This window comes from Anomalospiza imberbis, chromosome 16 (genome assembly GCF_031753505.1).
Source record: "Anomalospiza imberbis isolate Cuckoo-Finch-1a 21T00152 chromosome 16, ASM3175350v1, whole genome shotgun sequence".
Classification (NCBI taxonomy): domain Eukaryota; kingdom Metazoa; phylum Chordata; class Aves; order Passeriformes; family Viduidae; genus Anomalospiza; species Anomalospiza imberbis.
This window is the reverse complement of record NC_089696.1, coordinates 5,790,186-5,810,620: the sequence shown is the minus strand read 5'-3', so window position 1 is coordinate 5,810,620 and position 20,435 is coordinate 5,790,186. Positions and strand designations below refer to the sequence as shown.

Below are 20,435 nucleotides of genomic sequence, written 5' to 3'. Positions count from 1 at the left end.
ACATTAATATACTATTTAAAGAGCTACTGTACTATTCTACATACTTACTTCTTACTTACTTACCTAACTCAAACTCGTGACTCTGCTGAGTCTGAGCCACAGCTGGATCCCATTGGTCACTGACCCCAAACAGCCTTCACCAGGATCCAACCCAGCCATCACTGCAGGTGAACAATCTCCACACCACATTCCACATGGGGAGAACAAAGGAGCAGAGATAAAGATTGTTTTCTCTTCCTCTCTCTGTGCTTCTCCTGAGAGACAGAATTATGTCTCTCTGTCCAGAGAATGTGAATGTCAAAAAGCTGGAGAGCAGGGGCAGGCCCAGCAAGTGTCCCATGCTGCCTGCAGCCACCCAGCTGTGACTGGTGACTGGGCACAGCCTGGGCCAGGTCACTGCCCAGGGCATTGCCAGCACGTGAAAAAACTGCCTAAGCCACTTTTAACCATGTTTAGGATAGAGGTTTATGCCAAGGCTTTAGACAAAAAAAAATGTGTTGTGTGTTTCTAGGCATGTTCACAATCCTGAAACACAGGGAATCTCACCTTGGTAGTACACGGCCAGTTAAAGAGTTATGACTGCATGGTGGCTCTGTGCTGGACACACAGGGAACTTTTCCAGGAGCAGGAAACAGCCACACTGGCAGATTTTGCTCCTTGGGAAGACACCTGGGAAAACTTTTCCAGCACTGGATCAACTGCCTCAGTCTTCCAGAGTTGCCTCTTCTTCTCCTCACCTCTCCCTGCTGAGCTCTGGATTCAGTAATGCTTAAAAGCGAACACATGTAAAGGTTCTTTGATCTCAGCTGTTACACAGATAACTAGAAGCTAGGCCCTCCTCAAATGCAGTGATTTTCTGGAAAAACAGGCAAAATTTTGAAAGTGAGACTTGAGACAAAGAGCTGGAAAGCAGTTATTTCACTAAAGAACTGCCTGTGCTCAGACAACTCATAAAAACAAACCTGACAGAGTTTGTGCTTTTGTCACTTTGGCCCTGGACAGATACAAACCTGCAAACACAGGCAGTGTGGAACAGTCATCCCCTCTCTTCCACAATGAATAAGAAAAAACTGGGTTTTGCTGATGTGCTGAATACTGAGCAGTAGATACTCTCAAAGAGCTTTCCTGGCCAGGACCCTTCAGCAGGGAGTTTAAATCTGCCTCTTGGTCCTGCAGAGGAAATCTGTCATGAAGGAACAGAGCTGCTCACTCACCTTCTCATATGCAATCTCCAGCAGCACTCTGACTGTCCAGAACATTTCTATTATCCACCTGTCAGTGCTAAAATGGAGAAAAGGAAAAATATGGTGTGTTCTGTAGACTACATTTTACTGAAAGGGTAAGGAATGCTTTCAATAGTGTGTTGAAAACCATGGTACATTTTCTATATCAGAATTTTTTTTAATCTCAGGGCTTTTAATTTATTGAATATTTTAATTAAATATTTGATTATGTTCAATATACAGTATCTTTTGATTTGCTAGTAGCCAAATGCTGCTACAACCAACACACTGATGATGACTAGTCTATCTACCACAGCAGTATCACCCTCCTCTTAGATGCACTACAACCACACTTAAATTCCTTCTCAGCAGATGGACACATTTTTACACATCCTCATCACCTCCATGCACTGTCTCAAGACTGCAGACTACACTCCAGGGTGGGCTGTGCTCCAAAGGGATGTATCAACACCCCCTTGGACAACAGCACCCACTGGGCTGGTCCATGCAGCCCTACACATGCACATGTGAATTATCTGAGGTCCTGAACTGGTCTGAAAAGAAGTTCAAATTAATTAGAATTATCATTAGCAGGCAGCTGCTTGCAATGCCTTGTAGTGAGCTAGAGCCTGGGCTGCCACCCAGCAGGGATGACAGCCTCCTTTCAAACAGCCCTACCCCAAAAATACCTTCACATCTCAGCATCTGGCCCTTGAAGCCCATAATAACTGTGGATTTTCCACATCTGCAGAGGGATTTAAGCAGCTTGCAGGGGAGCAGACTCTCCTGAAACATTGCATCTCAATGCTGACATCCCCTGGGGGGAGAATAAGTAGGAGTTGGGACTTAACCTTTTGGGATGACAGTATGTGGCATATGCTTGAGATAATCAGTGGAATTGCTGAGTGAAAAGCTGTATTATCTTGAAATAAATATGGTTCACCCAGAAAGGTATTAAAATCAGCTTCGTGCAATATGAACAATTGTTCATCCTGGAGCATGCAGCCCTGAGCAGTTACTACAACAAAAAAGGATTAAGTGCCTCTAATTATTATTACTGTTATCCAAACATTTTGCTATCAGTGAACCTGTAATAAATAACCACGACATCTCATGGGTACAGCTATCAAATTTACTGTCAGTAGCTGAGCTGTTCTGATTAAGAGACAGAGTTTTTCCAGTAAATACACAGATCTCTCTCTAAGGACTGAAGAATAAATGAGAACTGAAAATCTAAGGGGAGGAAAGAAAGGGCTACCACATGAGCCTCATCCTTTGCTCAGAATGTCATGTTGCTGTAAATATAAAAGACAGTGGTAACAGAGTCCCTACCCCACTCACAGGGACTCCTCTCTTGTGTTTCACAGGGACTCCTCTCTTGTGTTACCCATCAGTTATTCCACAGGCTGGAAGCAGCAGAGTGCTGTAGTGTTCATGGCACATCCCTACACTAGCACAGGAGAGAGACACTGTGTCCTGTCCTGGAGACCTTCAGCAACAGAAGCAATCCTCCTGCTCTTTTCCAGGCTGCTTTAAAGCACCTGTAAAATAAGCTGAGTTAAAGCTGCCCTGATGCTTAAACTTACAGCTGAGCTTTCCAAAATAGATTTTATGACCCTTCAGAGACAGACAATTAACACAGTTACTTTATGTTTACTCAGCTTCCTCCATTTTTATTTTGATTCACCAGCAATTTCTGATGAAGTTTCCAGCCTAAGTCTGCAAACATTTAATCTTTGGTAGTGAGCAGGACTAGAGCCAATCAAGGAAGAGCCACCCCAAGTTTTGTACATTCTAGACATTCAAGATGCAAGTAGGTGAAATAGATCAGTTTTTTCGTCTGATAGTTTTTGTTTTCATGTTTTTTAGACAATAAATGCTTTTCCAAGTTCCTCTGAGGATTTCGGCATTGCTTTACCCTCTGTTTTTTTCCTGAGAAATGTGATGAAACAGAAAAAGTACTCCCATTCTCTTCTGACATCTCCTGCTGGGACATAAACATCCTGCTCCACCTCAGAGCCTGCCTTGAGTCACCTTCCCTTGGACCCCACCATAAGTGCTCTTCTCTACCAATGTTAAATGTTCCATTGCCATATTCCAGTGCTTCTCTCACTGCTGCCCTCACTCCTGTTCAAAGTCTCCCTTCTTGCTGGTGAGCTGGCATCTCTTTCCCATCCATTACCTCCATGGGGCTTCTGCACTGGCCAGTGAAGCCTCATGGCAAGCTGGACTGATTTCATCTGGACACCATGCAGTCTTTGGAAACTTACATAACTAGAACACAGAGTAGCCCTGTCATCCATATCTGGAGCTCTACAAAATTCCCTCAGGTCTGGGAAGGTACAAACTTCAGTGGGAGCTTTCTCTCTGCCTGGGGCACTCACAAAATCCAGCTGGACCCTCCAGCATCAAGTGAGACCTGGCTTTATGGCATCTTCTCCTCACCTCAGGGTGAGGGGATTCCACTGTCCTTCCATCGCTGTGAATCTGACAGGAACCCCATCTGTAAGCCACCATCCCTCTATCAAACTGGTGAAACTGTCTGACAATGCCAGAAGCTTTTAGGAGGGATGGACAGACACACAGAGTCTGGAGAAGCAAAATCCAAATCTGTACTTTGAACCTGAACTCATGGAAGTGCACTCTGCCTGGGGTACAGAGAGAGGTCTCAGGGGTTTCACCTCTTCTCTAGGACTCAGCAGTCCTGAGATGTTTGCAAAGGTGTTGCTTACTGTTTGCTCCTCCAAATAAACTTTTGCTTCCTTGCTATACTGTCGTAACCTCCCCTCAGCAGATAAAGTGGCTCCTGCTAATCTCTCCACAGGGCCATTGTTTGTTGCTGCATCAATCAGAGGAGCAGCAGGAGGGGTTTAAACAGCACACACAGATCAGAGATGGGAGGAGAGAAGGAGATAGCAGAGGGAGAGGTAAAGGAGAGCACAGAGAAAAAAGGAAGGGGAAAAAGAAGATGAAAACGCTTGTTTCTCCTCAAGATCCACAGTTTCCCAGGAAGGATAGAAACATTATCCCAGCTGCCCCTGCTAAACACAGCACAGGACAGACACAGGGACACCTGACTCCTTTCCTGCTCCAGGCAGCTGAGCAATAGTAGCTGCTTCCTGAAGAGCCATAGGAACTTATGGGGTTGTTCCCCCTAATAGCTGAAAAGGACTCTCACAGATCAGAAAGTGTTTCAAGTCCCATCTCACTGACTTTCCAGGAAGATCTCTGAACATCCACCAGCAGTAGCCAGAAACTCATTCCTTGGAGCCAGAGCAGAACAAAGAGAACACAGAAAGGCAGGAGAAAGTCAAGGGGAAGGAAGGCTTGGCAGAAAGTAAAGTAGATTCTTTTCTTGCTGGAGTTCTCTATCCTGTAATGTACCTACAGCAGAACTGTGCAAATTTGCAATAATGGCTGGGAGACCCATTGTGAGCTACTGAACCTTATGAATTACAAAGTAATTGGAAAAACACAAAGAAAACAATGTTTTGCTCCATAAAGCATTCCTAGTTCCTTTACTGGGATGGCTACAGGTCTTGTAATTTAAAAGCACTTTGCAGTATGCTGCCATACTTAACAGGGGATGCTTAGCAAACAAACAAATGCTGAAGTCCTAATAAAGAGAGATTTCACTGTGAGCAAGCAGATCAAAACAATTGCAACAGTAAAAATTAGGTCTAGGAAGAAATATCCAGAACCAAATGAGCTGTACTGGATTTTACAAGAGTGCAGGCTGATCAATTTACATTTGGGGCTGTTGTGCAAACCCTCACTCAGTCTTCTCTGTTTTAGGGAAGCCCCCTTGTCCATGTGCAGGTGGCACAAGGCAGAGCTCAAATCCCTGTGGTGTGAGCAAGCACCCTCCTCTGCAGCCTCTCCTCTCCTCCTGCAATCCTTGGAGCACTCTGGGACCAACTGTGCTTCTGGGAGCTGGCTGCTGCTGGGGATGCATCATACCAAGTCATGCAGAGAGGACAAAATCCTCTGCCATAATACTGGCAGACCTCAAAATGAGTCTGGGAATGGGCAGCAACAGGTAGAGTTCACCCCACGAGCTCTAGCTGGAGCACTGAGGGGCTGCACGGGTCAGGCTGCACCTTCAGGTCCATCCTGAGCCCCTCAGAACGTGGCAAAATGAGGAAAATGTTGCTCTCTGCTTTGTCATTTCTCTCTGCTTCCAGCTGTAATACTGATACTCACCCCTCATGTGCACAGTAATAAATTAGGAACATGTACAAGATGATAAAGATGGTTGTTTTCCTCCCTTTTCTTTTTTTGCTTTCTCTGGATTTGCTACAGATGTGCTAGGTAGTGACGAATGAGTTTAATCCTTGCTCTTTTTATTTGTTGATTATTTTCTGTTATTTGATTGTATCTACAAAAGGGAATTTTCTAATATGTAATGTCTGTGTTAATGGGATTTGGGGCATGTATAAACCATCTGACCCTGATACCCATTGTTGAATAAGTATTTCTGAGATGGATAACTGCCCACAGCCCCCTTCAAAATCCACTATGGTGCTTTTTGACCCTCTTATTTTTTTGAAGCCTCTATGAGGAACCTCCCTTCTCCCGCTAAAAAACCTGTGAATGTTTTCAGAATTTGAAGAAACCAAATCCTTCTAATGGTTTTGCTAATGTTTGGCTTAGGGTTGTAGTTCAGCTTCCTGAATTTTAAATCTTGATGTTATTTGCATTTGTATTACATTAATCAGAACAACAGGCTGGCCTTACCCCCACAGATGTCTGATTCCCACAAGGGTGGGGTTTGCTTTGAAATTGTTAAAAATTCCCATAAGTCTCTATCATTGAATATGTGCCTAATTTTCCTACTAAATGTCCCTTTTTTAATAAAGTCATAAACATAAGAGGTTCAATATTTGCAGTGTTAGGATACACCTCCCCCAGCCTTTTTCAGTCAGCATCATCAGTACTTGGCCACAAGCCTGGTCCACATAAATCATGTGAAGCAGTGCTGTCATACAAATATAGCAGGCTGCCCTTTAAAATAACACTGCAGTGATCCCATTTTGCATTTCCAGAGATGTGTTTATCCTAAAGGGATCCCACTCCAGCACAAGATGCACCGACTGCTGCTGGGAATCTGGGATCTCCAGTGCCAGGCTAACAGGCACACAACCTGCACAGCTCAGAGAGAAGCAAGATTTGGGGCATGGAAACCAGCACAACCCAGATACCTGTGAGTCTCTGATTCAGTCTGACCAGAATCAAATCCTCAAAGTTTCCCTGGGTAGCTCCAAGTAAACTCAGCTCTGTCGAGCACAGAGGGATGAAGGAAACTAGGTGAAAGCCAGAGTTGGGCACAAGAGGAAAACAAAGGCAGTTCATCAAGTTGAGGTAGGAAAGGAAGAGGGAAGGTAAGTCTTTGAGATAAGTCTTAAGAATGGGTGCAAGGAGAGAAGAGAAATCAGCTTGGCAGGTAGACACAGTCGTACAAGTTACACTGTCCCCTGAGAAACATGTGTGCACCCAAAGGTTTGCCTATTCTTTCTAAATGTGACAATTAGAGATATTCCCTCTTCCCACACATCTTACTCCAAATAGAAATTAACTGAAATTGAGTGACAGGGGATTTAGTTCTCTTACAACATCAGGTTTTCTATCTGACTCATGAAATGGCAATACATCTTGGATAAAAGCTTGGGAAGGACCAGTTTCTGCCAGATGGAGAAAGTTCCGGCTCAGGAGTCTGTGATGTTTCTGTAAAAGCCCTTTTAGCAAATAATTAATGTTTAAGTAAATTTTGAGTGAGGATGACCTTGGAAATTAGAAGAGATTTCTTCTCAGTTTTAGCTAAGTTTTGCTGCCTTCTCAAAAAGTCCCCTGAACATGCAGACTCCTCATTTACCCAGAGAAGACACTGCCCTTCAGGCAGAGGCACAATGAATGCTGTGAGGGTAAGAAAACATTGCCAGGCACCACAGGGAGAGTTGACTCAAGACGCCCACACTCCAGAAAGCAAATGCAGGGTTCCCATGTTTATATGGATGGTGCACCTGAGGGAAAGCACAGGAAAACACTGTGATGGGGACAGGCTGGGCTGGCTCGCGGCCGTGGGGCAGCGCCGCTACAATACACACCTCCTCAGGAAGCCCCTGCAGCGTGGGCTTGTACAGAGCTCTAACAGAATTAGCCTTCCTTAAAACACAAATATCAAACAAACAAACAAACAAACAAACCACGAGTGGCAGCACTTTCTCCTTCACCACTGACATTTTGATCCATGAGACTGTAAGCACCATCCCATCAAACTCACTTTGTGAATTTTTAATATGTGTGTTTTGAGTGCTCCAGATGTTCCCAAAGTTCCTTCCAAACCTCTTTATGTCTCCTCATGAGCCAGGTTTGGTCCTACCACAGCAGTGCAAAATGCAGCTGACAGCACAATCACATAGATGAAGTTCTTAGAATTTATCCAAGCTGTAGAAAAGAAATAGCATAAGTAGTGCTGCTTGCTGTGTGCTGTTTGGATGGAATACATATCAGCATCAAGCACAGAAAAAATTGATTTTGTCTGACTGGAAAACATAGCATTCAGAATGGAAGATTAGAAGAAAAAAACATGACAAAGCAGCAGATATTTTGAAACATCTCCCAGGTATTAAAAACTGTTTGAGGGTTGTTATTTCCACAGATCTGAACTCTAACATAAAACACAATGGTTTTTTGCCCCGAGAGGGCAGGGTGGCTGGATGATACAGCTACACCCTTTTCAATAGAATATCACAGGTGGGAATGCACTGGTTTTTCACCAGAGTAACACTGGTAGCACACATCTTCATTACCCAATGAATATAAGGAGAAAATAAACATTATTAAAGGGTTTCAGTCCATGCTGCAAACATTACTGGTCTTGAAAGTGTTTTGAATGTTTGTACATGGAGCTTTGTTCATATAAACAGGCAGCAGAACTGTGGTAGTCAGTACCTGTATATAAACACACATACAGAAAGCTTTGCAAGGTCTGGGTCTGTTCCTCCCAGCTCTTATCAATTCATGTTAATAGAAGGCAAAGGGTATTTCTGACCCAACAGCAAGAAAATGTTTCTTAACTTTGACTGAACCAAGCACATACACTTTTGGTGAGAAACAAGTTTCATTGGTAGCAGAACCACTTGTAATTTTTTCACTTCTGTTGTCCTTTCATGAAACTTCAGCTAAAACTTCATCTTTTATGCTGAATTGCCACAGAAGACGCTAAAATTACAATAACTCCTGTTTGTTAAGTTCACAACTGCTTTCAAGATGCACAAGTGAACAAAATGAAAGCTGCCTTCCTTTACCACCCAAGATGCTGCTGCATTACAAAGGGGTGATAGCCAAATGCATTCAGATGATAAGAACAAACTGTTCAAGGAATGATTCTCAGCAATGACTAATATTTGATAATAACAGCCATGAAATGAAAGCAGCATTAAGTCTTATGAAATGATTTTCCACTGCCTCCACACTGAAGCATTAGCCTGTGCTGCAGAGAGCTCAACTAAATTAACAGTTGAAAAAGAAGTGTCAGGAGCTATTACAAAACGTATTCCCAGTGATGAAATTCAAAGTCCATGGGAGCAGTTGTTTTATGGATGTGGAAGGGGGAAAGAAAGACAATCCTTGTCAGTAGCCCATGAGAAACGAAGTATCAAACTCCCCCACTTCACCCTCCTCTGCAGTCCCACATTCATACTTCCTGTGCTGAGAATGAGCACAGGACAAACTGGGGGCTGAAAGGCCAGGAGGATCCAGTCTACGTCCCACTGCCATCAAACCAGAATCCTTCCAGTCCTCATTCCCACAGAGGTGCAAGTGCTTATTGCTTATTCTGCAGGTGTGGCCTCAGCAGGGGCAGACCTTGCAGTTGAAAGCTGCTTCCCCACCCAGATTGTAGCCTAAGGGCATGTATTTCACAGCCAAATGGACTCACTGCAGATGTGAAGGGACCCCTGGTGTCCCCGTGGTACAGGGGTGTTGCCGGTCAACTCCAACAATAGAGTGTGCCACCAGCATGTGTTGTGGCCTTGGTTCTCAGCTCAGCTCACAGAGACACCCGAGACTCCAGCCCCCCTTTCCAAACAATTATGGAAGTGTTCCCAAAGCACTTGCTCTAGGTAGAATACCTTAAGGTTTGGCCTGCCCAGATGACATCACCCATAGACAGATGTTTAGCCATCCTGCCACATCCCTGGAAGTGTCCAAGGCCAGGTTGGACAGGGCTTGGAGCAGCCTGGGACAGTGGAAGCTGTCCCTGCCCATGGCAGGGCTGGAATGAGATGAGCTTTAAGGTCCCTTCCAACCCAAACCATTCCATGATCCTCTGTCCCTGCTGGATACAGCCTTGTAGTGAGGTGAGTGTATCACCCACGAGGAACCCAGCAGAGTTACAAGGACTGCAAACAGTTTAGAGCTCCCTCAGTTCAGACAAATAAATAAAATAAATTAACATGGTGCAAACAGAGTGACCCAACTCCTCCTGCTCCACTGTTGGGCCAGTGCTGGTACCTCTGACGTGCTCTAACTCCCACTGTTTATTCATCTCAGAGTTAATTATACATCTATTCCTAAGTTTCTTCTATCCATTATTTTTACAAGTAACTGAAAGAGTTAAGTCTAGAAAGATATTCAAAGGAAGACACCTTGTTCATGAACTATAATTATCAGCCTAGAGAAGAGATATCTGTGACTAGAAAATTTCAGGGGGAAAAGAAAGAAAATTGAAACCAAGATGCCATGCCTGAAAAATGGTCAGCTACATTCACACTGAAAATCAAATCTAACCTTCATGCAAGTAAACACTGGGTAGACCACTCACAGGTATTGAGGATTTATCAGCAATTGAGCATCTAAATTAGAAAGCACAGTGTTCAACCACAGGTTTTCAGACTCCATGTAGGAAACACTGGATGGAACTTGTGGTCTATTAATGAGAAGGTCACACAAACTCCTAATCTTAGTACTTTTAAACTGTTAACAGCATTCCCCAGTCAATGCTGCCATCCTTACTGAAACTTCAGTAGTTGGCCAGATGAAAAAAACAATCCTTGCATGATAAAAAGTGAATTTTCTACCCAAAAAGATCAATTACAAAGGCTGGTAAGTCAGAGACACTACAAAAGATACACAATTTAAAATACAGGCACCCATTACTAAAATATGAAAAGCCAATTACTTTTTTTTAGCTGTTCAGTTTAGTCATTAATACCTGCTCCGGGATCACTTTATGCCGCAGCAAATAAAGAAAAGATGACAAGGGAGCTCCAGTCACTGTGGCTGTAGGAAATGACAGGCTTTGCATCACCAGCTTTCTTGCTCTTCCTACTCTCTGCCTCCAGGGATGTGAACTCTCAAGTCTCATTCTGATTAAACTCCATGTGTAAACTCCGTCAGAAATATCAGTTTACTAATATTTTCTTGGGGAAAGAAGGGAAAACAAACCAAGATGTGTGTGTACATAACAGCAAAAGCCTAGTTCATGTGAGGTTTCTGCTGTGGCACATCTGATGAGACAGAGAACTCCCAGATCTGAACATATCTGCCCAGCTCCCATGGCTGGACACACAGCCCCAGGTGACTCCCTGGGCTCCCAGCACAAAGGATGGATCATTCTGCTGCCTCACCCCTCTGTCTTCCATGCTTGCCTTGTCTGAGCTTTCATCTGAGCCATAACTCCGCTTCATAAAGTTATGGGGCAAATAGTCTCTGCAGTGCTGCCCACAGAGCCTGCACAGTCACTGGTGACAGAGAGAAAGCATTAACCAGCCTTGGTGCCAACAAAGAAGGCAGCAGCTGCCCAAGTGTGTTTCTGTAACAGGCCTAGGGATGCCTCCATGGTGTTAAGAACATTTGTAAAGCTTCTTCATGACTATTAATTACTTGGAAATACAGGAACCTAATCAGCTTACAGAGCCAGTCTGCCTTGGCCTATTTACACAACACGTTGTTTTGCTGCCAGTTGCTGTGCCTGAGCTGTCACAGCACATTTCCTTCCCCATCCAAGTCTGGATGTGCAGTGACAGGCATGTTTGTGCTGGAGCATTACTTATGCAGGCCAGAAGGTCTCCATGCCCCCTCCACTTCTTCAAGGGCATCTTCCAGTTATAGCTGTCTGTGCTATAAATACTCCAACCTGGCCTCTCTTTGCAGCCCAGGCACACTGGCTGTCAGGGTACAGTAAGAACACACAAAGGTATGGAATGCACTCAGACTAGAACAGACCCACCAGCTCCCAGAATGGCCACAGACCACTTGAAAAATTGTTTCATGATATTAAAACATTGCATCTCATTCCCTTCAGCTCCAAAGCATCACAGCTTTTTTCCCAGCACTGTATAGCTGGTACCACCCTGTTCCAAACACCACCACCACCTGACCTGAACTGAACACAGATCAAGTGTGATCAACTGACCAACTGATCAAGTGTGCAGTCCTGCTGGGTGATAACTCTGGACTAGACCCCTCCTGATACTCACTACCTCCTTTTAGCTCCAAATCCAAAATACAAACAAGAAATCCAAGCTAAGAAAAGATTCAAGATCAAAATCTATTAATAAGGACCTGCAATGTCGGTTATGCTCAGCACTAAGAAATCTACAGCTTGGAGATTTAAGCGTGGTCTTGGATTAAAGCTGGTCCTAGTTTGATTCTTGAGATTCACTAGAGATAAACTGAGAAAGAAGTGACATAAACAAGATGGCTTGGCTTTAGGTGGAGGACACCTCCAAGATTTAGATGAACTCTACTGAAATAATGGGACTCTGGCTTTTTCTTTTCTCTGGCAACTCTCCCGTCTGTTTTTCTTGCCCTCTGATGGTGTTGCTATTTTCAGTAGTTCCTTGGAGGGGTACAGAGGTCTCTAACAAAGGTACATTAGACTTTTTCAAGCACCTAGGTGAGCCAAAACATTGCCAAAATAATGTACTCTGATTTGCCTTTCCTGTCATTTCCCAAGCAGCTACATTCCTTCTTTGAGCACCTAGAAGGATTGCAGTGCCTAAATTAAAGATGAAAGCACAAAATTCTTCCTATCCCCCTCCATGCCTGGAAACGGTGAAGGTTAAATATGGATCAGCATCTCTCAGCAGAACTGCATTCTTATTTCCACCAAGCCTGTTTTTCCTTTCGAGGAAAGATGCATTGACAAAATTATAACCACACAGACCCATTCATGAGAATCCACAAGGAGGCATTTCCTCCCTTTGCCTTGGTGTCCTTGCTCCTTCCAGGGGAGTAACACACATGCCCAGACAGACTGCATGGTCACTTCCCTCACACACTCAGTTCAGCAGCCACCAGATTTTCCCCCAGTGCTGCCTTCAGGTTTGCTGTCTCTTCATTTTATGACTCTCCCTCTTTTCTTGGCTTCTTTGTGCCTTATGAAAACCATATGCAAATTTCTTCAAATCTATGTCCCAATTCTATCTAAACTCATCAGCAGGCTTTATTCTGTTAGTTTGTTTTTCCCTCTTGGAGAATGGCCTCATCATACCTCTCATTCTTGAAACAGATCTCCTCTCCAGTCCCAGAATATCTTTACAAACAGCAACACATCCTGTCTCCCTGCAGAGCTCAAACATCAGGAGCTTTCTCAGGGAGGTTTAGAGTGGAGCTGCCCATCTCACCCCACTCCTGCTGTGCTCTTGAGCCCTCACACTGTTCTGAACTGTGCCTGTGCACATGCTGAGCCACTTATGTGTGAGGGAGGTGTTTGGTGGCATGAGTGTAAACTGGTTTCCGGGTAGCTTTTACAGGCAGAAAACATCACCACTGAGAAAGGGGGAAATGAATGAAAGGCTGACACAGCTAAAGCAGTTCCCAAAGTGGTCTGGAGAATCTGTGAGTTACATAAATGTACTGACCTGATCATTTGGCAGCTAGACAGCCGTGGACTCAAACTTCTCTGAAAACCAGTAATAGCAGATGTTAGTTCTCATAAGAACCTTGAAACCACTACCTAAACCCAATGTAAATCTTGTGAACTGAAGAAGTGATGGAATATTTTGAAACATTTGGATATCTTGTGCATCTTGTAACTCTTCTATCCTGTATCTATCAGAGTGCAGCTGATACCCCATCTACTCTCAACAGGCAAATGTCTGCAGCACTTTTTAGTTGACTTCTACAAGAAGAGATGGCAATCTGAGCCTGTCTACGTCCTTCAGTTGCTCTGACCAACTGCATCTTTCCACATTGCACCTTCAAGAAAAGTTCCCCAAAAAGTAAATTCAGCACATCTGAGAGATTAAAAGACCATCACATCTAACTGCTGCTGGAGGTTAGTACAACCTGTGGCTGGGAGATGTTCCATGAGTTCAAATATCCACTCCCAGCTTTCAGATCCTCATAACCTTGAGTAAATAATTTTGCTTTGCTTTTTCTGCTCTCCAGGTTTGTGTTTCAGGTGAGAGATCCCTTGGGAATGGCTGTGTCTCACACAGTGTGCTGAGATAGCAGAGCCTTAAGATGTAGGACTGCAGACTTGATTGGGCAGTACACCTGATTACCAAAGGAAATAGCTGCAAGGAATGTTTTGTATCAGGACTTACTTATCAATTAAAGTTTTATTACACATACTTTTTGCATAAGAATTGTCTTTTTCACTTGAAACTATACATAAGAAAAAATGTCCTGAAGCTCAAGAGGTTTGGATTGATTTGTCATTAACATCCACAGGGGCATATTGCAAGGTCTGGTTCCTGTGCTGCCTATCATCTTCTGGCTGCTGTCCATTTACAACAGATGGGCTGGACTCCCTTGAGACTCACAGCTACCTGTCAGGCCTTGATATAGCTGTGGAAATTGTTCTTGATCCTCTAGCATAGCTCTGTCTCTTGTTTTCTAATGCCTTCTGAGAGAACATCATCCCCGCATGTCCCCTTTCTGCAGTGATCTGACACTTCAGAGTAGCAGTCCAAGTCCTACCTCCTCTTTGCAGAGACTTTGCTCCGAGGTCAATGTTCTGTCTGGCAATTTGCTCCCATCAATACTTTTTTGTTTACTGCCTAGGAAAATGTCTCTGGCAAACCCATGGTATTTCACAAAAATCCAGGGAGCATTAGTCAGAAAAGGGCACAGTCGTTAAGCATAATTATTGGAAGTATGTTCATCTCTCCTAAATGCACTGCAATATTTTCTTACTGTGACTTACACATTGCAACACTGGCTCATGGAACAGGTTCACACATATTTTAAGGCATATCCTCTTCTAGGTCACTGTAGGTGACTTCTAAAGCTCCTAAGAGAGAAAGAAATTAGATTTCAAGGACACTTTTTGAAGGTACCCTGAGTGATCTAAAAGGCCTCCTGTGGATTACCATCCTGACACCAGAAACTGCAGGTTCATGGCATCGTGCTCTCTATGAAGACAAATTAGTTGCAGCCTGACCAGAAACAAGCAAAACTCTACAGTTCAATAGAGCATAGGAACATGCTCTATTGAACATGAAACAAGTAGTTCAATGCATAGGAACAACCAACATCCAAGAATGAAACTCTTGTTCAAACAAGATCATTCATTTCCTAGATAGGGCAAAGTGCAGGTGCTTTAAAGGAGTTTCCATTGTATTTCACCTCCAGGAGCCCAGGTGGTGACCAGCTTCCAGTACAGCCCCAGCAGTGACTTTGAAGGTGACTGCTCTTTCTTCCTTTTTCTTTCTATGAGGATCCCAACAACCTTTAGAATTTTAGTATAAAAATTAGATCTTTGTCCAAGATGTAACCTTTAATAGCTTTTGTCTACTCATAAGGGACACTTATACAAAACAAAAATAATTAGCAAGCACATCACTGTGACTTAATAAAACCATCAGCATTAACCACAAACACATACACAAACTCTAGAGCTCGCCTGCAGAAGCAGATGTTGTTATCTCACTGAGCCAGTCCCTTAGAGATATCCACATATATCCCCAAACCTATACTGCACTTCAGCAAGGGGAGAGCAATAACCATTTTTGGTTATGTGCTTTGGTTATTTTTATTATTGTATTATCTCTGAGGTGTGTGGAACAAAAGCAGCTACATTAAGCAATTACCTGTATGTGGGCCAGTAGAGCAGCAGCTTTGATGAAATCCTGAATTCATGATGTAGAATCACACCTCTGAAAAAGACTCTTTGATCATACACAAGCCAAGGAATAACCATTTCAGGTTCTTTCCTGCAGCTGGTAAATGAGGAAAACCCATGCTTACATCCTTGGGGACCTTCTTAACTAAAAATAGAAAAGCTGCAACAGCAGCATCACTGTATGGTGTGTGTAATCTGCTTAAGCACTGAACAGGGGGTGTCTCTGATTCCAAAAAATACTCTTGACATAACCTACAGGTACTTTAAAGACCAGTGGCAATGTTCTTGAAAGGATTATAAACCATTGCTGCTACAGCCCTGCATTTACCCCAGCCACATGGGAAATCTTTCTAACTGTCTGCAGATCAGGAAAGAAGCAAGAGCAACTCAGCTGACACATCCAAAGGTAGTGCAAACTGGAGCCGAGTGAATCCAGGACAGCAAGGAGAGCCCCCAGCAGGGTTCTGAGGCACTCACTGCTGTGCTCTCAGTGCACCCACACTCCAGCAGCTCCCTTCAGAGTGACCCTGGACATGTTGCAGTGGCTTCTTGTCATGATCCGCTCGTGCGGGGTGTCGTGATGGTTCGTTAGTCGATCCCAAAAGTGCAAAAAGGCAAACAGCAGGGGACCATCAGTTTAATCACAACAAATGCACCCTTATTGTGGTACCAACAGCAAATGTGATTGAGGGGACAGAAAAGGGAAATAAAGAGTAGAGAGAAAAGAGGGGAAGGGGAAGATAGCTACCACCACTGAGACAAGGTCCTCAATGGTCCAGCCACATGGACCAAAGTCTTCCCAAAAAGTTTCAGTTTATACAGTCCTTAGCCAAAGCAAGTGGCACCTGGCCAGAAGGTGGGTGAGATTGATGGGCCATTGTGAAGAGCCCCTTGGTCTGTGGAGCAGGTGCTGGCACGCAGGGACGAGCCACCGCTGGTCACAGCCTGCTGGAATGCAGCGCTCTGTAGCAGCACAGTGAGCACAGCTGCTGACAGTCACTGGGCAAGCATTTACCTCGGCCAGGCCAGAGCTCCTGTCAGGGTCTGCAGGGCCCTTGCGACGGCCGGGAGGCAGATGAAGGAAACTTCGGGCCCTCTCTCACACTTCTGAGTCCAGTTTAGTTCTGTCTCACCCCACCTGTCTGGGGCCAGCTCCCTGAGCCAGTTTCAGCCATGCCCATGGCACACACAGATCCATCAGCTCAGCAAGCAGGCAAACGCCCAGGCCTGGCTCACCATAGCCCTTGTTAGGAGATAAAAATGTGCACAAGGGACTAGGAGATACTTCACCACCCAAATCCCCTCAGAACACATCTTCTGCCATCTAACATCAAAAGCAGCCCAGCTGATGGCAGCTGAAGTTATCCTGCAAGAGCTCTTCCCTTTGTCTAACTGGAAGGCTGCATTTTCCCAGCACCTTGGAACAAGTCAAAAACCATTACCTCAGTACCAATTGCACCTGCATGAAATGAGAGCTGGAGGAGCTGAGAGCAAAGTGGTTCTATTCCAGAGAGCAACCTTCAGCAGCTTCTCCACACAGGGATTTTCTGCACAGAAAATTGCCCGGTGGCCACAGAGACTGGAAACTCTATTTCTACCTTACTGCATGGAAGAGATGAATATCCTAAGTTTGAACTATTAATATAAGCAAAGCCCTATATTGTTCAATTAACATGAAGCAGTCAAGGTGAGAGTTCTCTGGAAAAAGTACTGAGGCACAGCTTGAGTTCATAGAAAGGGTATGCTGGAGTGAAGGTGTGTGACCCATTTGAGGGGAAAACTAAGCATGGAGTGACTTCCCAGAGTGTGTAAATGACATTTTCCTCAGGTTCCAGAGCTAAATACGATATGTAAGATTGGTTAGTTCAGTCTTTAACAACACTTCTGGATAGATAAGGCCTTAGTACCTACATTCTTGGGGAAAAAAGGTTTTGCTACAGCCTAGATGTTAAAAATTATTCAACTTCAGATTCTTAAAATTCCACTTGAATTTCAGACATTTGGAAAGATGTGTAAAATTATATTGGTGCACTTTCAGGTTGAGAACAAAGGCTCAGTTACAAAGAGAAATGCTGCAGCAAAATTGACTTGATGTCTTTTCTTGTAAAGCTACTTTTAATGTAATGAACAGTAGCATCATTAATGCATTTTACAACACTGAGAACCATAGAGATAAACTGTGCTGGGGTGATACAAAATCTCAGATTTCTGCAAAGGCAAAGCAATAAATATCATCACTTATTCTACAGAAATACACAAGAATTCCAAATGTGAGAGCAATGAATACCTGTAAACAAACAGTTTCCTTACTCTTTTCTGCTTTTTAAGATAAAACAACAATGAGAGAAGGTTCTTTACTTGCAGCATCCCCAAAATGTGCATCCACATTTCTCCAAAGAAGGTGGATGGGGATGGAAAGAAGACAAGGAGATGAAGATGGCAAAGTGTTCCCACTGTTGTTCTTTACAGCTTTCTTGAGCTGCTCGTGCCTGAGACACAAATAGCAGGTCTGGCTGCTGCCCAAACACTCACCTGAGCCCAGGTACAGCCTCACAAGGTGTTCCAGCAAAGCAGACCCTGAGTTTTACCTATTCCCAAACCCAATTCCCCTTCCCACTGCTCCAGCCAGCAACAATACCTCAGTCACAGAACACTTCTTCCTTACACACCCAGCTGCCTCCAGAAAGCAGGCGCAGATCATTCACCTACACACCCAGACTTCAAAAAAGGGATAGAAATTTCCATTTTAGCCCTAAAGACACATTTTCTTTGAACTACTGAATGCTTCAGTGGCTTCACTTGAAATCCTGAGCATTCAGCAGCATTCCTCTTCCCAGGGTCACGCAAAGTTTATCTTTCTAAATCACTCAGTGCATCTGTAATCAAGCTGTATCTTGGCTGTAGTCCTTAGGTTTGCATCTTACTGTCTGTCACTTCCTTCACAGGTTCACAGGAGGTCAGAGCCCCCTGTCCTTCACATCTTCTCTCACTGAAAACATAGCTAGTTAAAGCCAAAAGACAACTGATGGAGCTTCTCACGCATGACTAGAAGATTTAAGATATTTTCCAGAGTGGAATGTTTTCCATGGTGTTTTTTTTTCAGCTGCCAAGTGGTTACTCATGCAAATTAGCTGTCTCATAAGTGAAAGAACTTCAAGGGATGCTCTCAATACCCCTCCAGATCATTATATATAAAGTTGTTATGATATTTCTGATTTACTTCAGTCCTTACTGTGAAAGATACTAGGTTAATCAAAATATGAGGGAGCCCACCATCTATTTTTAATTACAAGCTATTGTGTAATCAGTAAGATTTCATCAAGGTTAAAATGAAGTGCTCATCCCACAATCCATGAACACAATTTTCAGCTGAGGATCATGCAACCATGCCAGAAAATGAAGAATAGAATTCCAAGCACAAATGTGACTGTCCCTGCAGCACTGTAATAAGGTGGCCTTGAGCTCACACAAAAGCTTTCAAACAGTAAGGTTGCACTTTTTCAGAAAATATTTTGAAGTGTGTTTAAAATTCAGCACATCTTTCAGTCCATTAATAAAAGGAATGTCTTTTAAACATATCCATAAATCTAAATACAGACATCAATTTTTCCCTGACTAGATTATTTAATTAAACATTTCTTTTTCTGAGCACTCAGGAAAGCAGCAGCACAGGCAGCAGCACCCAGAGCAGCACCCAGAGCCACCCACTGCTCTTTGGCCAAAGGTCCAGGCAAACCTTTGCATAATCCTGGAAATGCCTCCTCAGAATCTTGTTTTGCTTACATCAGCCTCCTCACCAGCCTGAAGAGCGCTGCTGCTTTCTGTAAAGTGAATAAAAAATCTGTAGGCTGGAGACTGATGTTTATATTGCCTTCAGTGACTGACAGGAACAATTAAACATTCTGTCTTACAATGGCTTCATCTCTTTGACTCCCAGTGTCAAGACAGGGCTCCGCACCAGCCCTTCACTGCAGGTACTCCTCACGTGCAAGGGTGGCTCTGGAGAGGTCTGAAGTGACTGCATTTCTTTAAAGACAACTCCTAGTTAAGGAAAAGCTTGTAATTACTCGTGCTGGAAGTCTGAGACTATGATCTGCACACAGGGAGCAGGACAACAAGCACGATGGTCTGCAGGACAGTCAGTTTTGCTGAATAAATGGATCTTGTTGTGACTCCAGTTTAGATAATCAAAATACTTGTTCAATACAAGAACTGGAGCCCTGGCACCCATAATGTGACAAAGCAGCCTCCTGGTGCATCCTCACAGCACTGGCTGGTTGGGCTGTACAGCTCCCTGGGCCCAGCAGAGCAAGTTCTCCACCACAGAATGTGCTACTCTAAGAACCAGCCTCAAAATAAGAAACTTGCATAGAACTCCCAGTCACTACAAAAGATGTTCACACATCCCAAGTACATTTATGAGTTGTGCTGAAGAAGAGAAAAATTCTTACATTTAAAAAAATTTAAAAAATTTAAAACTGAGTTTGAAAAAATTAAATTGTTTTTTAAAGCAAATGAGGTTCTGGGTCTTGATATTGAAGGATATTTAAAAATTAAAGACAACAGATAAATATTGCAATTGATTTCAGTCGTGGACTAAAATCTCTCTGATGTCTGGGGGAACTTAAAACTCACCAAGTCCTTTGAAATAAATGCTGATATTTTTCCCCATGTTCAAAGAAATTGGAGAGTGATACCAATTCTGTATTCAAATCAGCCCATGAGGATTAGGCAAAGGTAGCTATTATCTCTGCAAAGCATGTGCATAACAATGAACATTTAAAGAGAAGAATCTTCCATTTCAGTAAAATTGTATGAGAACACGAAAAATGGTAAAACCTTTATCTCAGACACCTTATGCAACATCCTCCTCCTAGGAGCAGTTTTCTCTCTGATGGGTTTTACAATATTCTTATTCAAGAAACCATTCTTTCAAAAAAAGCTTAATTTGCAGAGATACATTCTCATTTTGCTGTGTTTTAAAAAAGAATAATTCTGTTTGAGAGACATCAATGCTTTTTGATACTTGAAGTATAGATAAGGTAAGATTCAGCATGTTTTATTGGCTCAGTTTTAAAAGTCTTGAAAATCAACAATTCTCACTGATTTCAGCTTGGTTTGGGAAAATGTGATTTTTA

The 20,435-nt window shown here is 43.4% G+C and overlaps 2 long non-coding RNA genes across 2 annotated transcripts in view; both read right to left on the bottom strand.

The window, feature by feature from the left end:
* LOC137483546 (uncharacterized) overlaps window positions 1–20,435 on the bottom strand; it is a 42,618-nt gene that overhangs the window by 13,027 nt on the left and 9,156 nt on the right. The window lies entirely within an intron of this gene.
* Window positions 878–19,949, bottom strand: LOC137483547 (uncharacterized). Its single transcript, XR_011004512.1, has 3 exons — window positions 15,266–19,949; window positions 14,415–14,466; window positions 878–2,764 (listed from the first exon to the last, which is right to left on the bottom strand). It is a non-coding gene; the product is annotated as an uncharacterized lncRNA (long non-coding RNA).